Here is a 27595-nt window from a genome sequence, read left to right as displayed (position 1 = left end):
TGGCAAGAAAAGATAGATGGGACACAATGACAAGACGTGTTCGCTTTTTCAGCACACAACTTATTTATTTTATGGCCATAATAGTAATATAATTGAAATGCTATGACCTGATTACATCCTTGAATATTCAGATTACATTACTTTTATTAGAAGCAATAACCCAAGTCCTTTTTTTATTCAATAAAGAATACAGTTAAATGCATATAGGAAGAAAATAAGAGCATTTCACTCAGGGGAATTCAGGGTTGCTATTTGGAGAATTTCTAGAAGATTAAGTTATAGCACTGGGAATTTATAGTTACCGGAACTTTAGAAGCTTATTTCATGACTGCATTTCATCTTTGGGGTTGATGTGCACTTTAAAAGAATGTTCCGCTAACTACATTAGCTCACTACATAATGAAGAATCCATGCATGGAAGTCTGTAATGACTAACTGGCAGTGCTTTTTGCAATTCACTGATTTTGTAAGTAAAGTCATTTTTTGGGGGGTCTAGTTAAAGAACCGATACCCTCCCAACTTCTTTTTAACACCCTGCATAGTCATCCCATGACGGAAAAACTGTCAATTTAGTTTCCAATTTTAAACTTCTACTGCATTATTTTTTATAATATAGATAAATATTATAAGTATTAAAGTAGATGGATGAATTACAGCCAGGAAATAACTTGTTTAGTTCAATGATATTTCCAAAGCACCGGGGTCAAGAAATATGACATTATAGCACTACCATTGCTGTTTATGTGGTACTTAATATTTTGCTATCTGTTTTTAACAGCCATTTTACTGCTGCTACCCCTGTAAGGTAAGCTATTATTAGAGTCAGCCTTTCTAGTCTCCCTCTGAATATGTGGAGGGCAGCAGGCAGTGAGAGGGCACATTAAAATGTGACATCCAAATGCCTTATTTTTTAATTGGACAAAATATAAATACAGAGTAGTGTCCTGGAAGAATAGAGATCACAGGATAATTTTAGTACTACTCCATGGAACAACAATTTAATTCAATAGTATGAAGCTTAAAACTTATCTTTCATATTAAAACAGATACGGTGTATTCTGGAGAAAAATGCAGAATGTGTATGAATCTTAGAAATAAAGCATGACTTTAAAAAACATGATTGTGATAATATTTTGTGTGACTGGCCACCAAGTTATCCTTTCCTATCCTGTGCCTTCAGAAGTGCCCTAGGACAAAAGTTGGAGAAGCCGTATTGTGAGGGGTTCTCAAGACACCCAACAAGACAGGCAATGTTTCCTTTGAAACTTTCTGATGCCTGAAAGACATCATGTACGAATAGTTCCATAAATTTAGGCCAAGCTTTCACACTTCCTCTTCTCATATTCCTCAACTGAGAAACAAGGTGATCAGATTCTATTTCTAATATTCCTTTCTATTCTAGTCTGTAATCTGTATGGACAGAAGTAGGGAGTGCAGAATTCCTAGAAGAATGGAAAGAGATATCACTTTTATGTTGTTTGAAGTAAAAACAAAGATATCTGGTCTCAAACTGGAAGTTGAAAATGGGGAAGAGGAGCTGGCAAGAAAGAGTGTTAGGATGAAGCAGTTTTGTTAATAAGAACTATTATTAGAGTGATATATGTTTTCTCACAATTTCACCATAACCCTAAGTGTAGATAACATTAGTTTTACTTTTCTGGAGGGGACACTGATAAACAGACTATAACTTGTGAGTGCCATACAACACATCAGTGGCTTGACTCTCAAGTCTCTCTTAACCACTTTTTCCACTGCATGGATGTGAAGAAAGAGGGGTTGATGTAGCTTTGTCAGTTAGAGACCCAATATTTGCAAGGTGGTTCTAAACAGACTTAGACAAAATTGGAGGCTACCTAGTGCCATGAGTCCACCAACTCTTTCAAAGGAGCAAGAAAGGAAAAACAAAGAAAAGTTGCTAAGCAATGTTATGAAGAGGGGAGGGGAGGGGAAGGAGAAGAAAGGATCAAAGGGAGGAAGGGGGGGGAGAAAATCACCTGTTTTTTATAAATTTTCCCAGGGGGGCTTTTTTTTTTTTTTTTTTTTTTTTTTTTTTCCAGATTAAAATTTGAATTACTTAAAAATGAAAATGCTTGGTAAGGGACAAACTGAATTCTGAAATATTGTCAGTCATGTGTACTTACTGTAAATCAGTCTCTGACTGCAGAGAGCAGATATTTTTTTAAAACCAGTCTTGCCATGTTGCTCAAGCTTGTTTGGAGATTATAGGCATGCACCACTCTGCCTTGCCCAGACAGCAGATTATGCAAAGGAGGAAACCTGATGTAGGGATCCCTGACTGTAGTGTCCAGGATGCAACATTCATTACTATTTTTGATTGTGCCCACAGCAGTGACAGAAAGCCCAGATTGTGTCTCTATGACCAGTAGCTTAAGGATGGATTGAGAATCCAATTCTTTTGGTTGCAAGTAACAGAAATGCCCTTAAGCTCGGCACACAAGTGAGGTTAAATTATTTAAGGAATACAGGGTATCTGGAGACATCTTCAGAAAAAAAAGCATGAACCAACTCTTCACGGGACTATAGATAACCTAAGTCTTCTATCCTTCTGTCTCTTCCCTATGTTTATTTTTCTCTGTTTCATTCTTCTTCCCTGGTAAAGGCTGGCTTTCTCTGTTTTCTGGATTGCACAGAAAAACTGATTACTATCAATAGTTACCTAGCATATATCTCTATTCTAAAGTCAACCACACCTTAGAATGACTTGAACTCTGGAATTTCTTAGACTCAATTTTAAATCATTAGCCCTGTTGGCTCATTTAAGGCCATGGGACACAATCACACTGGAGAGGCAAGCTGCAATCATTATAACCATGTGAATAGCAAAGAGGAGGATGAAGCTACCAGAGAAGAAAAAATCACTGAGAACTGGAGACAGTCCAGTTGGGCTCCACTCTAAAAAGGGAAATGTTTTCCAGGAAAACTTGGATAATTCATGGATCTATGATTCTGTGGTTCTTTTATTTTCCTTCAGAAGTCTCCCAAGGAAAGACTTTATTACTCAGATGTTTAGGGTGCAACACAATCCCTCAAACTATCTATAGAGAATAATTTTAATGTTAGGGTTATACTGAATCTATTTATATCCTTCTTTCGAAACAGGCTTTACAGCAGCTTACCAAAATGAAATGTGATTTTCTTAATGTAGATATGGCTATAGAACATAAAATAACATGGCCAAATTCACTATCAATTTTCTTGCTAAACCTGATATTAAGACCCATAAATCCTTACTTTCTAGTTGTCCAGCTCAGGAGAACAGCACATGAAACGGTACCATGAGACAAATGGAATCATGAGACAGCAGATGCACTGATCCATTTATCAAATAATCAGTTTTATGTCTGTACACTTGACATGAGTCAGGAGGAACCTTTCTCATGCTCAGTAAGCACAAGAGCTCCTGTAAAACTGAACCCACAAGGAAGTTCTATCGGCAAAATGTTTTTAGTTTCGTAGTTAAAAGGCTGTAGAATTCTAGTATAAGCACATATAGTGCCAGAGGGTGCTTGGTTTTATTTACTTTCATTCATTAATTTATTCATGTACCCAACAAATGTTTACTGAACACAGCTACTCTGTACCAAGCACCATAATACAAGTAATAGCAAGGGAAAGATACAGCCTCTGATTTCAAAACTCAGTTTACTAAAACAAGACAACATGTTTGATACTACGACAGATCAAATATGGAGAACAAAGAGTGCATAAAGAAGAGTCTTGGTCAGGATGATTGAAGGAAGTCTCACCTCTGAGGAGTCTTCATGGTGGTCTAACAGAGAGAAGGAAGAAGTGAGGAAATCAATTTCCGGCAAGATATATAGCAAGTTCAAACTACTGGTGTGTTGAGAGAACAAAGTTGAAGGAATTGTATAAGTCGTTAAATACAGGGAGAACACAGCGTTTGAGAGAAGACAGTGAGCCATTGAGAAATGAGACTGTCTTCTTAATCATTCTTCTTAAAAGCAAATATTCACTCCATTAATAAAGAAACATAAAGCATCCATTATCTGTTCTTAATATGTATTCACTTAAACATTCCATTAGGATAAGGTATTCTAAAAAAAAAAAAAATACACGCCCATGTTCCATCCTCATCAAGGCTTCTATAAAACTCAAGGCCTTACTTGCAACCAGGGTCCCTGATCCCATCTTCCTGGAACCCACATAAGCCCTTACGCATTAGTGCCAAAAGTGTTCTCACTGACTTGATCACAAGAACTAAATTTCCATCAATGGCAACTCTTCTTGGAATCAATTCTCCATAGACTTCTAAAGCACGAAAGGGCTTTATTACTTTAGGATATAAAATGAATGAATGATAAGCAATGTTGTAATGTAAGGGTACCTCCCAAGTTCCTCCATAGATGTGTATCATACTGTTAATCCTCCAATATGTATCATGGGAGCCCTAAGACCCTACCACTACTCCCACCCTATCAACTGCTCAATTCTCTTCAAGTTCTTCTATACTTCATCCCTTTTGAAATTTCTCTCTCAATCTGAGTTCTGAATCAATTCGTTACCAAAAGCTTCAGTCTCATGAAGCTCAATGCTCCTTAATTCAACTCAAAAAAGCACTTTAGTCCATCAAAAACATTTTCTAACTTCAGAATCTTCTGCCCTTCCATAATCCAGCTCAATCCCCATCATGTTCACCCAAATTCTTCTATACCCACACTTGTCAGGCCCTAGATACAAACCTGTCCTTTACACATTACATTCAATAATTATACAAATTAGAGAAATGATAAATTTATTTTCCCACTTTACTTATCAAAGATAATTCACCTCTTTCTTAATAGCTTTCTGCCAAATGGGCCTTCTAGCCATCATGATTAATGTAAGTACTATTTCAATATTGACTTGATATCCTTCTAGCTAAAAGGAAAGTGACTTGACATTTTCTTTAGCCTGGACTAACTTGTCATAAGGACGGGTAAAGTTTCCATCAGGACTTTCTGAATGCAGACTATGACTCAAGCTTCCTTCCTTTTGCTAATATGGTGAAGTCCAGGCTAATTAAAAGACATTGAGATCTTCAACCTGTAGGGACATGTGGTAATTTTATGCCCTGCAAGTCCATATTTCAAAAATACGAGTTTTCAAGAAAGCTAAGTCATCTCTTTCTCATTTCTAGAGAGGACATATGGACTAAAATTGAAGCCAGAAAGATTTAGGATAAAACCATTTCTACATTAAATATTAAGTCCTGTGTTACTGTCCATGAGGGAAGGATATAAATTCTCTATCCCTAGAGTCCTCTCAAACCAAACTAGTGCACGTATCTTGGATTCCTTATCCAGATTAAACTCTACTTTGACCTAGGAGTACATTGTTGACATATATTATTCTTTTACAAGTTATAAGCCTACCTTTAAAATTTTCGATTATTTAACAATTTAACCTATATCTGGTTGGGCTCTAGGGTATTTTCCAGCCTTAGTTGTTCTCATTCCTCCATTCCTTCCTCTTACTTTCAGTGTCTTCATCACTTACCCTGTAAGAACCCTGGCAGAGAAATATTATAAAGTTCTAGAGGTATCTTGTTCCTAAAATTTAAAATACTATTTTCATCAAAAATCATTTACCAAATTTTGGTATGCCTTGGAGAAAATGTTAGAATTCTAACCAACCAGGGGACTAAGGTGTTCTGTCTCAAAGATGAATATTCAAGCTCTTCTTACATCAAGGAAAACATTCCCAGTGAGAAAAAATATATATTCCTAAAATACACTTTGAGCTGAAATTAGTTCTTGCAATCATTTTTAAAATTCTAGTTAATTACTGAGGAAAATAGTTGTTTGAACTCTGAAAGCATTGCCAGCTATCAAGGGACAGAATACTATCTTTCCGAATCATTTTCTCATCAGGTGTCAACTCACTTTGACACAATCTGCAGAAGCATTGTTCATTTTACTTCACAAGGCAAGACTTTCAAATATGTTCCTTGGGACTATTGACAAGTGTAAAAAAAAATTCATTCTGGTTCAAAATATATTCACGACGGCTCAAATGAGCTAACACTAGTTTCAGTTAGTTAAATAGAAACTTAGAGAAAAGAAAATAGAAACGAAAATTTTGCCAGGCTGCAACTAAATCAGAAGAGTAGGAAATAAAAGATAGGAAAGAAATATCTATGAGATACATCTGATGAAAAGTATTATAAGTTTTGAAAACAACAAAGAAGGCTCTCCTTGAATATATTTATGAACAAATTGTAGCCCTTCAGCGTTTTCCAAAATGACAAGGAATGAAACTTATCTGATAGAGGCTTGGAAGATTATTTGCAAAAATCTGGTGCTTATCCTGGGGAACTAGGAAAGCCATTTTGGGTAAAGGGCATTTGCCAATACTAGTAGACAGATTTCCTCAAATAATTTGTTAGAGTGAAATCTGCACAGAAGTCGGTCTATTTAAAACATATATTAGAATGCATACAGTTTGTGGTAGCTTTTTTTCTTAGCTGTATATGAACATGTTCATTATATGCCAATACCAGAAATTTCCACATTGTGTGTAATACTTTATATTATTTAGGGAAGGTGAAGAAGGTAACTAATTTTTATATATTGCCAAGTGGTCCAATAGGTATTTTACCTACATACAACATTTCATTTGGTCATCCCAACAATTCTACAAGGGGGAGCTCAGCATCCCCATTTTACAGTGGGAAACCTGATGCTTAGAGTAGTTAAATTCTTAGAGTAGCCAAAGAATCCTCAGTTACTCAGTGGTAGAGCTAAACTTAAAATATATCTTCTATATCTAAATCTATGACTTTTCCACTCTATCACATTACTTGCAGGTTTCTTGGAATTTTGCTAAGACTAATTACAGAGATGTCTAAAAAAGTCACAATGACCACAGAGCCTATAAGTCTAAATAAAAGTTCTTCATGTTTGAGTTATACTAAGATCAAACTGTATTCTTGCTCTGCAATTTATATTCCAAATTCAACAGAACTAATAAGAGAATCCTTATTTCTGATTGCTAATTTATATTATTTTTGTAAGTTTTTTTGGATTCATGTAATCTAGTATAAGGCATGGTATATATAAATAAAATACTTTCTTAGTATTATGACATAAAAGTTAAAGAAATATAGATTGTACTTCAAGGCAGAAAACTTTTAGAAGACACCTAAATTACTTTTGAAGTTATCTGTTTTATATTGTTTTTTAAAACTCACCAAATGCTACAAAGTAATCTTTTTTTGCAAGTTATAGAGATTTTGTTGTATTGGGATGTTCAGCATGATCTAATGACAAGCTCTTCCTCATCATTCTACTGGAGTAAAGAGAAGTACACCTATCAGATATAATTCCTTTTTTCCTCCCTCTTTGTGGATACAGGATCTCCCTCTGACACCCAGGCTGGAGTGCAGTGCCGTCATCATCATAGCTCACTGCAGCCTCAGATTCCTGGACTCAAGTGATTCTCCTGCCTCAGCCTCCTGAGTAATTGGAACTACAGGCATGAATCACCACGCCTGGCTAATGTTTTCAATTTTTTGTAGAGACAGGGTCTCACTTTGTTGCACAGACCAGACTGGAACTCCTGGAGCCAAAAGATTTTCCTGCCTCAGTCTCCAAAAGTGCTAGGATTATAGGTGTGAGCCACTGTGCTGAGCCAGAGTAATTCCTCAGACTTCTATACTCCTCTTGTTCAGATTTTGGGTGATCAAGTTCAAAATCATTTTGATTTCAAGTTTCTCTTAGCTAATCACAGTATCATAATAATTATTTAAATCAATTCACTGTACTAAAGAAACACACTAAATCCTAAATCATAAGAAATAATCCCCAAATCTGCTTATTTTATTCCAGTATAGAAAATTCAGCGGTGACATCTAGATGAGGCAAAAAGCACAAAAGGTTTAGAGGTAGTTTTCTTTTCCTTTCTTTCTTCTTCTTTTTGTTGTTGTTGTTGTTGTTGAAAAAAAGTCTTGCTCTGTTGCCCAGGCTGGAGTCCAGTAGCATGATCTTGGCTCACTGTAATCTTCGCCTCCTGGGTTCAAGTGATTCTCCTGCCTCAGCCTCCTGAGTAGCTGGGACTACAGGCGTGTGCCACCCGCCCGGCTAATTTTTTGTATTTTTAGTAGAGACAGGGTTTCACCATGTTAGCCAGGATGGTCTTGATCTCCCGACCTTGTGATCCACCCACCTCAGTTTCCCAAAGTGCTGGCATTACAGGCATGAGCTACTGCGTCCAGCCTAGAGGTAATTTTCTTAGAGCTTACTTAATCCATCCTTGACCATGAACACTGATTACAAAAAGCATTTATTCAGACTAACTAAAATTAAAAATATGAACTACAGTGAGCCAAGGATTATGTCATCTATTGGAGAACTAAATGTATTCAATATTTGTTATGAAGTCCAAAGCTGATAAAAACTTTTAATGAAAGTTATGCTTGGGAGGGGGAAAAAAAACCCTTTTACTGAATGTTATAGAGGAAACAAATAAAATTTACCTTAGTAGGAACTGGGAACAGCAATCACATACCCTGTTAAGAAATGCTAATTCATTCCTAGATTCTCTGCTCTTGTTCTACAGAAAAAATTACAAAACAACCAATGACAAAGACCTTTTAATATATAATTTAAATTATTTTGTTTAGTATGTATGGTCTTAATTTTTTTTAAGTTCTCATTTGTGAAACACCTTCCAAAGAATATTATCCATCTTTAGGTGATATAACTAGGCTGTGAAATAATGTACAATCTAAGCATCCTGCATTTAATATAAAAAGCTCACAGAAGAAGGACATTTAAATTCCAATTCAGTGACAACATTAAGAACTAAACAATTCTTTCTTTTCATTGAAGCCAAACATACAATTCAAAGGCATTTCTAATACAAGACTTAATTACGTCAGATAAAGAAAATGATTATCTGATGTATTAGAAATGAGAGGAGAAGCTAACCTGTCTCATCTTTTTCCAGCTCTTGTGGAGCTTGAAGCTCATGCTTAAGGGACCTGCCATGGAAAGCTAAACACCTGTAACAGGTGTTTGTGGCCTTTGCACTCTACAGCCAAATCGAATGCTTTTAAAGAAGTATTCAACCCAAATGGACATGACATCTGACAGCTCTGGCTCTAAAATCACATCATCCTACACATCATCCTAAGTCCAAACCCCAGATACAATACTTACTGGCTTTTAGCCTTAGGTAAACTTGCTACCCTCCCTAAACCTGATTCTGCTATTTTAGAAAGCAGGAGAAGGGAGAAGGCTATCAAAATAGTATATATTCCAATGAGTCATCATACAAATTTAATACAATAAGTCACGTAGTACACTTAGCCAGGTGACCAGCACAGACTAGGTGTCCAATAAATAGCAGCAATGTAATTTTACATTTGGTCTTTCTTTCCCATATTATATGTGGGTGTGATGGTCATGGGGCACACAAAATATTTAATCCCAAAGTCTACGTTCAGAAAGAGCAAGCACTTTTTGAATCTTGATTCTTCCCCTCTTTAAGTAGACTATTTCTTTTTCAATGTAGGGCTATGTTTTCAACTCTTTTGTACTTGGGTTAAAAAAAAATACTTTAGATGTTGTAATTAATTTTTATTGATCTTTTTAAAAATCTTTCCGATTAGTTCCCTCCTTTATTGTTGGTAACAGAGATTAGCCTTTCACCTAATGCACTTAACAATACTGTGTGGAGGATACAGGATTCATCTCTTTTTGTGTGTGTGCATGATCTTTACATAGATTACTGTAGGCTCTGTCTACAGAGACAAAGGGTGAAGGGGGTAACAGGTGAATTTAGACAGGAAAATGTTAGCTAAGAATAATACTTTTTAATTAAAAATGATTTCTGCTTTATTTAATTCAATATTATCTACAATACTCTCGTCCTCCATAGGCACAGACTTTTCACAAGTATAATGATTCCTGGAATTAATGCACTTCTATTTAATCAGAAATCTTGAAATATCTGTTTATTTATTGGAACACTCCAGGGTTTAGGGTCATTTAGCCATAGAAAGCCACCTATAAATAACTACAATACAAATGTTAGAAGACCAACAGGTTTGTATGTCTGTTGTGCACTAACAGACCAATACACAGAGACAGGAGGGTGTGCAGCACAGAGCTTCATAATTGCAAGGCATCAAGTGAGGAGATGGGAGGAGATCTGTAAGAGTTAAAGAAAGAGGAAAGAAACATGAAAAGCGGCGCAACAGTCCAAGACAGATTTATTTCAAAGAATAAACCTGTGAGAGGCGTCTGGCCAAGTTAGGTCAGAGGCACTGTCTCTAACAAACTAAGAGTTTTTAAGGATTCAGGGCAAGACACCTTATCACAGGCTTGGAATGTTTCTGTGTCTCTCTGTCTTGCTTATTTGGAGGGACAGTTTTTGTTTCGGTTCTCATACACCTCCCTGCAGCTGCCGGCATACCCCCAGAGTCTGCTTTTAGCTTTCCTATCTTAGTGCACCTAAAGGGAAAGGAATGCGATTAGGGCCCACTGTTTCACAGGGGCCATTGTATGAATGTGAAGTTTAGTGATTACCCAAGAGACTTTCCCCCTCCCTCTGTGCCTGACCTGTTCTTATCTATGTTTTACTGTCTGCTCCTTCTGGCTGCTTGTTGTTAGAAGAGAAGTAATTTCCTGAAATGCATGAGGTTAGAAAGGGAGGTAGAACTTAAAAGTGGTGGTGTTTCTTCAAGATGATGGTGCTCGTGCTCTATCAAGACCCTAACATCCACCTCCCCCCAAGGATTCTGGGCTGGGATTTTTAAGGAGATCATGGAGGGTGAAGGTCTAGAAAATTAGAATCACTGAGTGGTCAGGGTAAAGGTGATAAAGTTATCAGAATGTAAAAATTGCATTCTATGGTGAGTCAGCTCCTGGACGTCCTTCGTAACAGTGGATATCAGTAGTTTCACTGGCATGTAGGACCTGAAAGAATATCTCAAGGGGAAAACTTAACATTTCATGATGTTTAAGTTATCTACAAAGCAGTTAAGGAGAACTATAATCCAGGGTCTGTGTGATTCCAGAATAATAGGCATCAAACCGCTATGAGGAAGCAGGTCAGAAAGCAAGCCAACCTAATGATTTATGTTGAATATGCTGCATTAATCTGAATGTTCTGCAAAATGAAGTTTGGTTTATTTTCATTTCTCCCATCCCTTTCTTTCCCGATTCATTTTATAAAATTCATGAGGATGGTTTCAAAAACATACATTCATATATACATAATATACACATGTATGGTATTTGCCATTCCTGGTACTACGTACAATGATCAGAAGTCTTTTAAAACATATTTGAACTTCATTCAGGCAGAATATTAGACACTAAAGTTTTTTAAGAGTTAATGAAGTAATAACAGCAGAAATTACTTCCTGAGTAATATAAACAGCATTTTATTAAACTTAAAATATGAACCTGAGAGGGGTAGTTCGCATTAGGAACCAGTCACCCAGTCATTCAGCAAAATCCATAATCTAAGTCTTCTTCTCTGAAAATCATATTGGCACTTGGTGAATAAAAACCAAAGTAGATTCCACTCATTTATCAAGATATAAGCTTATTTATCCTCTATCTGTTATGATTAATCCAAACAGGACAGAATTCTGTATTTAACACTATTTAGTATGCTAGATTATGTATTCTTCATTAGAAAATATAAATCATTTTATATTTAAGTTATGATAAAATGTGATGGAATCTTTCCATTTTTTTCCTGTGTCCAAATGCTTACTCCCATCATGAAATGTCAATGAATCAATGGAAAAGAGTAAAACTATAGTTCCCATAAGTCATTACCTTGAAAAAGAGAACAAAATGTTAATGACCTCTTGACATACAGCAAAGAGTTTTCTTTAACAAACGTTAAAGAGTTAAAAATTAAAACCATAGGAAATGCTTGGATTTATTTTTGTTTACTACCATCTAGATGTGTTAGGGGGATTAACTTTAGCTAGAGGTTCTAGATCTTTATTAGTAAAGTTGTATGACAGATGCAGAATTAATGTTTTTTAAAAAAAGTTAGATGATTTTAGAGTATGTGCCATGTGGTGATGCGGAGAATGTATATTCTGTTGTTTTGTCATGGAGAGTTCTGTAGATGTCTATGAAACAATCCTCAGTAAATTTTTAAAAACCTAAAATTATTCCAACCACATACTCAGACCACAACACAATAAAAATGGAATTTGATACAAAGAAAACAGCTGTAAATCATACAATTATATAAAAATTAAGCAACTTGCTCCTGAATGACTTTTGGGTAAACAACAAAATAAAAGCAAAAAAGCCCATTACAATGTGGGCAAAGGACATGAACAGACACTTTTCAAAAGACATACATGTAGCCAACAAGCATATGAAAAAATGTGCAACATCACTAATCATTAGAGAAATGCAAATCAAAGCCACAATGAGATACCATCTCACACCAGTAGAAATGGCTATTATTTAAAAAATAGTTTAAAATGTAACAGACGATGGTGAGGTTACAGAGAAAAGGAAAAGCACATTTCTTGTGGGAGAGTAAATTAGTTCAGCCATTGTGGAAAGCAGTGTGGTGATTTCCTCAAAGAACTGACAACAGAATTACCATTCAACCCAGCAATCCCATTACTGGATATATACCCAAAGGAATATAAATTATTCTACAATAAAGATACATGCACATGTATGTTTATTGCAGCACTATTCACAATAGCAAAGACATGGAACCAATCTAAATGTTCATCAATGGTAGGCTGGATAAAGAATATGTGGTACATATACACCATAGAATAGTAAGCAGACATGAAAAAGAGTGAGATCATATCCTTTGTACACACATGGATGCAGCTGGAGGCCATTATCCTAAGCGAACAGAAACAGAACACAAAAACAGAAAACCAAATACTGCATATTGTCACCTATAAGTAAGAGCTAAAAGATGAGAACACCTAGACACAAATTGAGGAACAACAAATGCTGGGGCATACTTGAAGGCGGAGGGTAGCACAGAAGGGACAGGATCAAGACAAATACCCATTGGAAACTATGTTTAGTACCTGGCTAACGAAATGCTCTGTACACTAAATGCCCATGACACAAGTTTGCCTATATAACAAACCTGCACATGTACCCCTGAAACTAAATTTAAAAAAAATTAAAAGAAAAACGATTAATGTCTAATTATTACAGAACTACTATCAATAAGCATAATATTCTATAGCCAAATTTATCTCAGACCAGTCTTTGCCTTTTGGGGGGCTCAGATTTTGACAGTACACCAAGAGAATGTAAAACCAACCAACTTATGCTAACTTATTCAGTTCATAAACCTGATACATCAAATAGAATTCCAACTTGTATGATTAAAACATAAACCTAATTGTTAGTTTACCTTAGTAAATTTTCTACCTTTTTTTTTTGCTTTTTTAGTTTTCTGTTTCTTTTACTTATATTAATACATTTTATAAAGATTCAGACTACTCTTGCCAACCCAGAATCTGATGTCTTTGTGGCATAGATGGAGATCTTTCATTTTCTGCCTCACCAATATCTATTAAACTGTTTTCACATAGTTGAGTGACCATATAGTTTGGGTAGGCATATAGAAGGGGAACACAGTGAATACCCCACCTCAGTTTCAGGTCAGAGCACAGAATTTCTAATCTAATCAAGATAATCCCATTTCCTCCGCCACATTGATTGATGCAGATGACCCAGCCCAAAGACAATAATCAAAATGCCTTGTTCCCATACAGTTCATTTATAAAAGTTAATTCATAAAAGCTGAATAAGTTAAACCAAATAAGAAACGAAGGGTGGTATGCTACTAATCTTTCCAAAGTAGGGCGTCTTGCTCTTCTCAGAAAACTGCCAATACATTCTCTTTTCTTAAAAAGTTAGAACTGTGGAAACAATTTTGATACCACACGGAGCACCATTCCTTTGAATGATGCTCATGCTCCATATCAGAGCCCAAAGGTCAAAACTGGTCTAAGATGACACCGTAGATGTGCTGAATCAAACCATCCTTGAAGACAATCTGTGGAGAATTTAAAATATATCTATAAAAATGTTTTACTTCTTTAATAGCTAGAGCTTAATTTTCCTCTCTTGGACTGAACCTAATGACTGACTCACTCCTAAAAAATGCAGTGTGGCAGAAGTATCTAACTTCTAAAACTATACCATAAAAGGCATTGCAGAGTCCTTCTCTCTCTTATCACATATTCTAGGGGAAATCAGCTGCAGTGCTGGTAAGGACACTCAAGCAGCCCTGAGAGGTCCACACGGCATAGAACTGAGCCTCCTGCTGAGAGCTAAGAGGAACTGAGGTCTCTGCCACCTACAAAATGAGTGAGCAATCTTGGAAGGAGATTCACCAACCCGCAAGTGTTCAGGTAACTATAGTACTAGTCAACAACTTGATTGTAACTATATGGGAAATCCTGACATAGATCCACCAAGCAAAGCCATTTTTTAATTATTGACTCACAGAAACTACAAAATAATAAGTTTATTATCTTAAGTTGCTATATGTGGGGATAGTTTTTTCCATAGTAATAGGTAATTAATATACAAACATACCTCAGAATGTCCAACCTAAGAGTCAATAATTCCTCTTTATTGTTGTAATTGCTTGAATTGAGCCTTATTTTTATTATTAAATATAATTCTAAGTGTTGCAAGGTAATATTGTGTCTACCCTGATTTGATAAATATTAATATTGTCATTTAAGGCAAAAAACATCTTCTTTATATTCAAACTATTGAGTAAGAAGTGGAAAGGAAGTACTTTCTTGGTAGTAAACAATGTACTGGGAAGAAATAGAAGAAAATATCATTTTTTAAATAATAATATGAGGAAATCAGAAAAAGGATTACATCTAAGGCAAAGTAGATGAAGAAAATAAAGAAGTCCACCATCTAAAATTCACTGTCAAAATGGATTTCTCTCCCTACAAATATGTTTTCCTGCTAAAGCTGTTGGTTCTAAGCACAAGGTATTGGATGTCTCAGCTTCCTGTAATGATTAGATTCAGGCTACTGCCCAGATGATACTGACTAAATCCTTATGTCTAGGCAAACCCAAGTCAGGCTGTAAATGTTTGGTGGAATGTACAAGGCTCTATTATTCTGAGATCAGGAGCAGAGAAAGCTGATTTGCAATTTGGAAATCCTGTCAGTTGGTCAAATACCAGAAATCTAGATCAGGAATGAAATTTAAAAAAAGTAACATGACGATACAAATATCTGAAAATTGGTATAGACCAAGGAAAATGATGTTCAGTAACCTAATATCTTGAAATAGATTATGGAAACCCAGTAACCAGGACTCACAATGTCAATGTATAAGCCACTTGAAGAATGAAGCAGAAAACTGCCAAGCAGCAAAGGAATCCATTGATTCAGACACACAGAGATAAAATTGGCACTAAGCTGAGCCAAGTGCATTGAGTACATCCACCCGTGAAGATGAAAGACAGGAAAGATAGTAAAAAAGAAATCAAATGTTTTAGTGACAACTACCATGAAACTATACTAAATTTTGAACTTTTTTATTGACTCTTTAAAAAATCTAAAAGTTGAACTCAGAAGCAGAGAGCAGAATTGTGCTTACCAGGGGTAGGGAGATGAGGATTGGGGAAATGTCGGTCAAAGGGTTCAAAATTTCCAAAAGACAGGAGGAAAAGGATCTAGAGATCTATTGTACAACATAGTGACTATAGTTAACAGCAATGTATTCTTGAGAAAGTTCACTAGGAAAGTGGATTTTAAGTGTTCCTATCACAAACAAATGATAAATGTGTAAGGTACTGCATATGTTAATTAGTTCTATTTAGCCATTCTACAATGCATACTTACTTCCAAACTTCTTGTTTTACATGATAAATATACACAATTTTTATTTATCAATTTTTAAAAAATAATTTTAAAATAATACATTATTATTTTTTAAACAGAAATATTGGTTGCTTCTATTATTTACATAGAGAACTGTGACCTGTCTGGAGTTAGAGAAGACAGAAAGAAGGTAAACATTTACAGGGCTTGCAAAAAAGCCGAATTCTACTTGTATAATGTTTTCAGTTCAACCAGCTCACTTCAACTTAATATTGCCAGACCATATAATAAGCAGTAAGGGCACCATTACAATAGTTAGAAGCAGTGAACCTGTGAAGACAAATGTCAAACTAACTAGAGATGTTTTCCTTAATACTCTCTTCCAGTGACCATATCTTCTTGGATAGCTTTGTCATCTTGTGACCTAGGTCTGTAATACTGAGACTATACAGATTGAGATCCTTCTCATTTTTTGGTGTCAAGGCTATCACATTTCTATTATCAAGCATCAAGCTAACACCAAGACTACACAGAGTCTACAACAGAAGGCAGCATTACATCATTAAATATTGGAACACACAAACGACAAAGAACAGTATCAGCATATCCTGGGAAATAAAAGCAAAACACAGAAAAGACGTAGCCATCCACAGTTTCTTTCCAATAAATCAGGGTCCTGACTGATATGCCCCCTTTCAGGTTTCTCCAATAAAAGACCTAGTATTTTAGAATATGTTTCTGCCTCCACAATTTATAAACACCAGACACATTTAACTGGTACGTGCCACCTTGGTTTAAATAGAAATATGCCAGCTGGTTCATATTTTAATGGTGAACAAAATTACATATATGTGTGTAATTTACGTATGAAATTTATATGTGTATATACATATAATATGTATGAAAAATTTAAAACTAAAATAGTCCTTGCAATAAGTCCCTTTTAATATTAAATATATATATAAATTAGTTTTCTTTGAGATTACAATATGAAAACACATGAGATTAGACCAACAATGTAATAACCAGACAATGAAAGTTAACAGTAATATCTCTTTTTTATAACCTCCTATCAATCTACTGGATTCAAATTTGAATTTATTTGTTCAAGCCCCGCACATGACTACATTAACCCAAAGTAAAAATAGTAAAAATATTTTCTGCTCTTTGATGCATATACAAAATTTATCAGTGCTAAGGACAAATATACTTGAATAAATATATTCATTTTCAACAGCTCACAACTTTCTGTTCTCCCTACTCTGATTTTTAACTTGTATTTTTATGTCCATTATAGAGAAGATAGATTTTCTGTTGCTCTTATTTTATTAAAGGTCTGCAGTGGTTGAGGACACATTTTACATTCAGTATGACCTATTAATAAAGGTAATTTACATATGCTAAAATTAACATAAATTCTGCACCTATTTATGCATGCTATTCCTTCATACTCAAGGCAGGTAATAGGCTTCTTGTATATGTTGCAAAGAGAAATGGCTCAAGTTATTTAAATATCTCGATTGCAAATCCATCACTGTTTTTCTCACATTCTTTTCTTTTGCATTTTTCTCTTAGCAGTGTATCTCAACTAGAAACATTGCAACAGAAGTTTAACTACTTTAAACTTCAAATGAGGATCTTCAATAATTTTAGGTAAAGAATGTACTATTTACTACGGTGTTCTATAGGAGAGTTTCTGACTCTAACTTATCCAGACAACCAAGAACAATCTTTGTCTGTAGCAACTGTCAATGGGCCTTCATGGCTGTCCCCCATTTCCCTGGTTTCTCTGTTCCCCTCCATTTTCTACACTCCATTCATGCCTCCTAAAGCTATCTGTTAAGTGCAGTACCACTTGGATTTCTTGCTAGGCACTCCTGAGGGTCAAAAAAAAAAAAAGCCTGGATATTTTCCACTTTTGGAAACACCATGCATATTCAAATTTTTTAAAAAAGAAAGACAAAATGAAGTCACAAAAATGAGAGTGTATCAAAAATGTTTATATTTAGCAAATTAATGATTTGCTTTGGGCACACATGCACAAATACAATAAAATTAAATACCCTATTCCAAGATAATTGCAGGATTTTAAAAAATTATTAAAAAATTAGAACACTGAACACTGAAGGCAAGTTCAGAAAAAAGACACAGGACTAAAGCTCTATGACAGAGATATGAGCCTGTTTGTTAGGATGTTTCTGGGGCTTTCTATATAATTTATTAGTAGATATACTAAAAGTCTAAATTCAAGGCCTTTTCATGGATGTGAGGTCAGAAGCAAATGGTCCTCTTATCCTAGCTGTGTCAGGCTCTGAGGCCAATCTGAAATTCAACAGAGCAAAAGCATGGAAATCACCCTGCGTATGTTATTTTCTTTTCTCTTCTATTGTATATAAAAACATTACTTTTTTAACTACAATCCTTTAAAGCTTTATTGCAATCCTTTAAATCTATGGATTTTGCATAAACTTTGGAAACATTTAAAATTATAGAGAAAAATAGCAGTATTAGAATTATTTTCTAGAAATTGATTTTTACTTTCCAGTCATACAGACTATCTTTTTTTTCCATTAAAAGTTAATTTATTTTTTATTTTATTTGTTTCATTTTACTTTAAGTTCTAGGGTACCTATGTAGATCGTACAAAATTGTTACATATGTATACACATGCCATGTTGGTTTGCTGCCTCTATCCCCCCATCACCTACATTAAGCATTTTTCCTAATGTTGTCTCTCCCCAATCTCTGCACCCCCTTCCATGCCTCCCCTAGCCCACCATCCCCCAACAGACCCCAGTGTGTGATGTTTCGCTCCCTGTGTCCATGTGTTCTCATCATTCGACACCCACTTATGAGTGAGAACATGTGGTGTTTGGTTTTCTGTTCTTGCGTCAGTTTGCTGAGAATGATAGTTTCCAGATTCATCCATGTCTCTGCAAAGGACATGAACTTAACTTTTTTTTATGGCTGCATAGAATTCCATGGTACATATGTGCCACATTTTCTTTATCCAGTCTATCATTGATGGGCATTTGGGTTGATTCCAAGTCTTTGTTATTCTAAACAGTAGAATTCCATGGTACATATGTGCCACATTTTCTTTATCCAGTCTATCATTGATGGGCATTTGGGTTGATTCCAAGTCTTTGTTATTCTAAACAGTGCCCAAATGAACATACCTGTACATGTGTCTTTATAACAAAATGATTTATAATCCTTTGGGTATATACCCAGTAATGGGATTATTGGGTCAAATGGTATTTTTAGTTCTAGATCCTTAAAGAATCACCATGCTGTCTTCCACAATGGTTGAACTAATTTATACTTCCACCAACACTGTAAAAGTGTTCCTATTTCTCCACATCCTCTCCAGCATCTGTTGTCTCCTGATTTTTTAATGATCGCTATTCTAACTGGCATGAGATAGTATCTCAATGCAGTTTTGATTTGCATTTCTCTAATGACAAGTGATGATGAGCATTTCTTCATATGTTTGTTGGCCTCTTCAATGTCTTTTTTGAAAAGTAGCCATTCATATCTTTCACCACTTTTTGATGGGATTTTTTTTCTTGCATTTTTTTAGTTTTTTTGTAGATTCTAGATATTAGCCCTTTGTCAGATGGGTAGATTGCAAAAGTTTTTTCCCATTCTGTTGGTTGCCAATTCACTCTAATGATTGTTTCTTTTGTTCTGCAGAAGCTCTTAATTAGATCCCATTTGTCTATTTTGGCTTTTGTTGCCATTGCTTTTGGTGTTTTAGTCATGAAGTCCTTGCCTATGTCTATGTCCTTAAAGGTATTGCCTAGGTTTTCTTCCAGGGCTTTCATGGTGTTAGGTCTTATGTTTAAGTCTTTAATCCATCCGGAGTTAATTTTAGTGTAAGGTGTAAGGAAGGGGTCCAGTTTCAGCTTTCTGCACATGGCTGGCCAGCTATTCTTGTTGCATTGATCCTTTTACCATTATGTAATGCCCTTCTTTGTCTCTTTTGATCTTTGTTGGTTTACAGTACATTTTATTAGAGACTAGGATTGCAACCCCTGCTTTTTTGCTCTCTGTTTGCTTGGCAAAATTTCCTCCATCCCTTTATTTTGAGTCTATGTGTGTCTTTGCACATGAGATGGGTCTCCTGAATACAGCATATTGATGGATATTGACTTTTTATCCAATTTGCCAATCTGTGTCTTTTGATTTGGGCATTTAGGCTGTTTACATTTAAGGTTAATAATGGTATGTGTGAATTTGTTTTTTTTGTTTTTTGTTTTTTTGTTTTTTTTTTTGAGACGGAGTTTTGCTCTTGTTACCCAGGCTGGAGTGCAATGGCGCGATCTCAGCTCACCGCAACCTCTGCCCCCTGGGTTCAGGCAATTCTCCTGCCCCAGCCTCCTGAGTCGCTGGGATTACAGGCACGCGCCACCATGCCCAGCTAATTTTTTGTAGTTTTAGTAGAGACGGGGTTTCACCATGTTGACCAGGATGGTCTTGATCTCTTGACCTCGTGATCCACCCGCCTCGGCCTCCCACAGTGCTGGGATTACAGGCTTGAGCCACCGCACCCGGCTGCCTTTTTAATACTAGCCTGTTGTTTTGCCTGTTAGTTGACACAGTTTCTTCATTGTGTTGATGGTCTTTACCATTTGCTACATTTTTGCAGTGGATGGTACTGGTTGTTCTTTTCCATGTTTAGTGCTTCCTTCAGGAGCTCTTACAAGACAGGCCTGATGGTGATGAAATCTCTCAGCCATTGCTTGTCTGTAAAGGATTTTATTTCTCCTTCAAGTATGAAGATTAGTTTGACTGTTTATGAAATTCTGGGTTGAAATTTCTTTAAGAATGTTGAATATTGGCCCCCACTCCCTTCTAGCTTGCAGGGTCTCTGCCAAGAGATCCACTGTGAGCCTGATGGTCTTTCCTTTGTGGGTGACTCGACCTTTCTCTCTGGCTGCCCTTAGGAGTTTTTCCTTCATTTCAACTCTGGTGAATCTGACTACTATGTGTCTTGGGGTTGCTTTTCTTGAGGAATATCTTTGTGGTGTTCTCTCTGTTTCCTGGATTTGAATGTTGGCCTGCCTTGCTAGACTGGGGAAGTTCTCCTGGATAGTATCCTGAAGAGTGTTTTCCAGCTTGGATTTATTCTCCCCATCACATTCAGGTATACCTATCAAACATAGATTAGGTCTTTTCACATAATCCCATATTTCTTGGAGGCTTTATTTCTTTTCACTCTTTTTTTCTCTAATCTTGTCTTCTCATTTTATTTCATTGAGCTAGTCTTCAATCTCTGATATCCTTTCTTCTGCTTGATCAATTCGGCTATTGAAACTTGTGTTTGCTTTATGAAGTTTTTCAGCTCCATCAAGTCATTTATGTTCTTCTCTAAACTGGCTATTCTAGTTAGCATTTTTCAAGTTCTTTGTTTCTTGCATTGGGTTAGAACATGTTCCTTTAGCTCAGAGAAGTTTGTTATTACCCCCCTTCTGAAGCCTGCTTCTGTCAATTCATTAAACTCATTTTCCATCCATTCTGTTCCCTTGCTGGTGAGGAGTTGTGATCCCTTGGAGGAGGACAGGTGTTCTGGCTTTTGGTGATTTTATCCTTTATTCACTGATTTCTTCCCATCTTTTTGGGTTTATCTACCCTTGGTCTTTGAAGCTGACTTTCGGATGGGGTCTCTGAGTGGACATCTTTTCTGTTGAAGCTATTTCTTTTTTTTTTAAGTTTTCCTTCTAACAGGCCTCTCTGCTGCAGGACTGCTGGAGGTCCACTCCATAACCTGCTTGCCTGGGAATGACCCACAGGGGCTGCAGAACAGTAAGGGTTGCTGCCTGTTCCTTCTTCTGATATCTTCATTCCCTAAGGGTACCCTCTAGATATCAGCTAGAGCTTTCCTTTATGTGGTATCTCTTTTGATAAACAGGGGTCAGGGAGCCACTTGAGGAGGTAATCTGTCCCTTATCAGAGCTCAAATGCTGTGCTAGGAGCTCAGTTGATCCCTTCAGAGCTGCTAGGCAGGAATATTTAAGTCTGCTGCAGCAGAACTTAGAACCGCCTCTTTTCCCAGGTCCTCTGTCCTGGGAAGGTGGGGCTTTATTTTTAAGTCCCTGATGTGCTGCTTCCTTTCTTCAGAGATGCCCTGCCCAGCAAGGAGGGAATGTGGTCACAGTCCGCCTGCCAAGGCATTGCTGAGCTGCTGTGGGCTCTGTCCAGCTGTTGGGTAAATGTCCTTGTGGTTTTGTTCATACACGTAAGGTTAGAACTGCCTTGGTAATGGTGGACGTCCTTCCCCCACAGAGGTCAACCGTCCTGGGTCAAGTTCAAACTGTTGCACTGGCTGCAAAACTCTCCAGCCAGTTCATTTCTGATTGCTGATCTTTGTGTGGATGGGACCTGCCGAACAAGATCACCTGGCTGCCTGCCTTCAGCCCTCACTGTTTCAGGGGAATGTCTGTCTTGCAGGTGTTCCAGGCAGCCATTAAACTAGCTGCCCAGATTTCTGTGGGTTTTTGTGCTAGAAACCCGTGGCGCCTGTGGGCTGGCAGGAATCTCCTGGTCTGCAGGCTATAAAGACCGCACAGTGTCTGAACTGAATGCCGGCATGGCTGGAAAAGCCTCTGATGTCCTCCACTGGGTAGGCGGGTGGTGGGGGGGTCCTCCGGTCCGCTGCACTTCCTGGGGGCTATGCAGTGCCTCACCCGGCCTCAGCTCACCCTCCTTAGGCTACACCCACTGTCCAACCAGTCCCAATGAGATGCTCCTGGTACCTCGGTTGAAAATGCAGCAATTACTCGCCCTCTGTGTTGCTCTCACTGGTACTGCCCTCTGGAGCTGTTTCTATTTGGCCATCTTGGTGGAGCTCCCTCACAGATTTTCTTAGTGACAATTAATTACCTCAATTCTCATGTTACTAAAAAGGAAACTATTGTTACTATTATTACTACAGCTAATGATACACTGAATGTTTACTATGTACCAGCTAATGATATACTGAAGGTTTACTATGTACCAGACACCATACTAAGCATTTTATATGCATCACCTCACTTGATTTTCACAACATCCATATAAGTAGGTAATACTATTTGCTTATTTTCAGACATAGTATCACTTCCATACTTAGCCAGCCTGAAACCTAAAAGCAAGGTTGATAATTTTAGCCTCAGTCTCATGAGGAATAAGAACTGCATATCTTAGAATACCTAATACTGCCTAGGGTGAACTTGACTCCTTCAATCTCAATCAAAATATAAACAACAAACTACCTCTTAAAAAAGCATGCATATTGAATATTTTAACTACTCATAGAAAGCAAATAGAAAAAACAAAAAGTTGCATAAACAAAAAAATCACTTGAAAAATGGTTTGGTTTTGACTATTATAGCACTTTGTTTTTTTCCAGTAGTGCCCTTTCAATGTGGACAAGTCTTCCTGAGTTAGACAAAAAAAGAGCCAAAATTGTAGCTATCCTTTAGGTTGTTTCATTTTTTCCTGCAAAGGGTTGGGAGAAGAGATTGTGATGGCTGAGCACATGGAGAAATCTTTCAGTGATGTCAAGCCATGAATTAAACCTGACAAAGCGGGAACTCTTAAGATGTTGCAAAAATGATATCTTAAATCTGCAAAGTATGTGATCGATCAAAAACTGTGGAGGATGCTTTTTAAAATAAAAAATTCTTTTGTGTTGACTTCTAAAAGTCAGGTGGAGCTGGCACATTATAGATGGAGCCAGCATATGTTACCTCCTTAAATGAGCAAAACATCCACAGCAGAAGAAACTTTGAGTCAAGTGGTGGGGCTTTAGGATTAGGGGGAAAAACTGATTAGGATGCATCACTGGCAACAGAACTCAGGAAAAAAGAAGTCTTTGACTCTCATCTTGCAGAACTAAGGTAAAGCCGTGCCAAGTTCCCATTGGGTGTTAGAACTTTGATATGTAAATCTAGACTTGGAGTAATAAAAATCAATTGTTGTAATTGTGCAGAGGCAATATTTTGCATGCGAATCCATTTTTAACATATAGATACTTTCAGAAATTGCTGCTTTTGTGAATAGGTGATGGTGGTCTAAATATTCCTAATTGTAAACATTGGTTAATCTCTTCCAAGTCTTTGCCCATGTAAAGATTGGGCTCCTCATCAGCATTACAGTATTTAGTTCGTGTTATTAGTAAGCATTCTTATGCATACATAAGGCATCTTAAAAATTACTGTTAGCAGTGGTGAATCCATATGGGTCTGCAGCAACTTGATTCTTGCCTTTTTAGAGGAACCAATTTGTCAAGGTCATGAGGCAGAGTGAGAGACCAAAGCAAATTTTAGAGCAGGAGTGAAAGTTTACTAAAAAAGTTTTAGAGCAAGAATGAGAGGTAGTATAGTACACTTAGAAGAGGCACAAGTGGGCAACTTGAGAAATCCAAGTGCACCGTCTAACCCTTGACTTGGGGTTCTAGACACTGGCATGGTTCTAGAGTTTGTGTTTTTTCTCTCCTGGTATTTCCTTGAAGCAGGGTGTCTGCACGCACAGTAGCCAGCACTTGAGAAAAGCCTTGTGTACAGTGTGTTTACCAAAGTTGTGCACATGCTCACTTGAGGTGTTTTTCCTCTTACCAGTTGAGCCTTCCTAGAGGAGGTTATACACCGGTTAAACTCTGCCATTTTGCCTCTCAGTGCACATGCTTGAACTCACCCAACTCCAGAGATGTTATCAGGAAGCTGCTAATCCCCAGCTTCGGGTATTTTCTATCTATAGGGAGCTGCCTTTTCCTGGCACTAGCTGTGGCCAATTATTATTTTAGAGAGACAGTTTAACAACTCGTAGACCATCACCTGATGATTGCCTGACATTCCTGGTTGCGGGAAGGGGAGCTCTCCTGATCTGCTCCTATCACCTAAATACCTACTCTAAAATTACTAATTCTACCATAGGGATAAAGCTAATTATTTATTTTAGGATTCTAGATGAATTGATCTTTCACTGGGAATCAAAAAACCTAGTCCTAAGCCTGACTCTGAGCAACTTGATCACGTGATCATGAGCTAGCCTCTTCACCTTCTGGAGGTTTATTTCCCTCATTTGTAAATGAGGTGGCAGAAGGAAGTGACAACTAAGAGAGGAAGGAAGGGGAGAGAAAGAATAGATCTTTGTTTGAACCCTAAATTTACCAATACATGAAATCAGTGAAATCACCACCCGCTCTTCTAGATAAATATTTCAAGGAAAGGCAAACAAAACCTAGTGCTCACTTCATTAATTTTACTAACTAGGGTATCTGTAAAGCTATAAGACAGTCTGGCAAAGTAGGACCCTCTGGCCTAATCCATTTGGGAGACAAACTGAAGATGCTGTGGAAATATGCCACCCACAACAGCCCAGCTATAATGTGAAAGCTCAGTGTTTAGAAAGCAAACAAGCTTGCTGCTTGTTGTGGGTTCATAACCACCTAAATGATTTCTGAGTAAAGTTTACATTGACCATTCAACTGTGAAATCTTCTCAAGAATCACGTGGGATGACCTGAAGATGATGTGTTTTTGCTCTCAATAAAGAATGCTTGTTTTAATCTGTAAGAATACATTACGGCAGCATCTCAAACTGATGAATCTGAAGTAAATACAAAGGGCTAGTTAGCAGGCATGCATCCGCAAGATAAGGAATTAACGATTCTAGAAAAAAAATGGCATTGTTCCTATTACAATTTAGAGCCGTGTTGTTTACTGCTCTGCATCCCAAAGACATCTAGTCTAATGCCTTAATTTTTCATTGAGGGGAAAGTTGAATTGCATTTATCAATTAAGCGGCCAGCACCAAATCAGGGCTTTCCAAAGCACCATGCAGAAATTGCTGTTTAAAGGCAAACAATTTGAAATTGAAGCTTAATCTCACTGCTAAACATTTGGTTTATTGCATGTAAGAACTTTTATAAACATCCCATTCTTCCATTGTGTTTGTAACTTGCAGATTTAATTTACTCTTTTCTCCAAAAACAGTTCCCTCTTTGTCATCCAGGTTCCAGGAGAAATTACTTGGGATATCTTTTTCAATGTTAAAAAAGTTTGTTCAAACAGATAATAACCTATTATAAAAGACTAACAAAACTTAATGTGATTATAAAATTACCAGGAGCATGTTTTATTACACAGAGACCTATTTTAACTCAAAACCGTTAACCACCACATGAAGGAAATGGCCCAATATTTGATCATCTTAGAATTTAAAATCTAGGTCTAAAAGATTTTCTTGAGGAGAGCCTTCAACAAAGTTTTATTTAGTTTTGATTTTTTATTTGTTTCTTGAGAGAGAAACCTTTTCTGGAGGGGAACCCCCTTAAAGCAAAAGTGACAAGTTTAAACCTACTATGAGATCATGAGTCCATATCAAAGAGGAGGGGAGATCTGGGTGATAAACATTGTTCTGCAGGTGTTCACTGGTGTAAACTTTTCTGCCAGAAGCCTCCATTAAAAACCAGAGAAGGAAAGGTGAAAATTAAAGTTAGGTCCAAAGTGATTAAAAGTCCACAAAAGCTTTTTTTATTTTTTATTTTTGGTATCTTAATAGCAAAAAAGGAACACAAGTGAGGCAAGGATTGGCTTCTCATTTAAGAAGCACTAAAGCAAAACATGGGCTAGAGCATCAGTCTTGGCAACCAACGGGAGGAGAAGGTGACTTGACAGGAAACCAGGCTAATCTGCATCCAAAAAGGAAGCACACTGCAGAGACGCCGCTGAACATGGCTGAGTCAAGAAGATTGCTTTCCTGAGCACATGAAGGTAGTAAGATCTGGGTGAGATAAAGTATCTATCTCTGATCTTGAAAATCAGATTATAATCTCGTTGATGGATGACCCAATTTCTTTAATAGCCATGTTTTCTGAACATTTTCCCTATGACTGGAGACTGTGTGATTGAACTTAAACCCTTTTCCACAATATTTACAGAGCAGCTGTGTTATCATCTAAGTGAGGCTCCACCATATAGGTCTTTCAAACTATATAAAAATTCTAAGACACTTGCAGCTTCAAGTGCAGTTCTATCTCTTGCTTCCAGATCCCACAACGATCTGGGATAGTCAATACATAGTGATATGCCATGCTCAAATTTATCTTTGGTCAATGACTATAGCTGAGTGCCATGAAATGAATGACCTCCAACTTTCTCTGAAGCTTTGAAGTACTTACAATAATACCCATACACTTCAAATTGGATAAAAATATACAATTATGATTGCTTATTTTTTCAACTTCTGATTTCTTTACATATTTGCTCTTACCAAAAATCATACTTATTATTGATGAGTATAGTATAGTCTCAATTATACGTACGATGCATACCCACTCAAGACGTAGTTTTCTCCTATCCAATAACTAAACACATTTTGTCCCCTAATTCCATCCTTATCCAACCTTGGGTACAAAAATAATAGCTTCCATTTACAGAACACCAACCATGGGTCCAGGAATATTCCAGGTAATTATTTACCTATGAGGAGACTACTGAATAGAAGTCAAATAACCTAAGTTCAGGTAGCTAGAATCCTGAACCTGTATTCAAACTGTTATCCCTCTGGCTCAGATACTTGCATTCTTCTTGGTTTACGGCACTGCTTCTCAGTTTAATTGGCACTTCCATAAAGAAAAAGTGTAATACAGATTTCTAAAAGTGATTTAGCCCTGGTCTGGGTTAGCTACCATCGTCCTGATGCTTTCTAGAAACATTTATTCATCCTTTCCCTCCTCTACATCCTATTTTTCCTTCTCCTTATTGT

The sequence above is a fragment of the Sapajus apella genome, unplaced genomic scaffold (genome assembly GCF_009761245.1).
Source record: "Sapajus apella isolate SASKATOON/1434 unplaced genomic scaffold, GSC_monkey_1.0 scaffold42, whole genome shotgun sequence".
Lineage (NCBI taxonomy): Eukaryota > Metazoa > Chordata > Mammalia > Primates > Cebidae > Sapajus > Sapajus apella.
The sequence above is the reverse complement of the archived record's forward strand: the minus strand, read 5'-3'. Positions refer to the sequence as shown.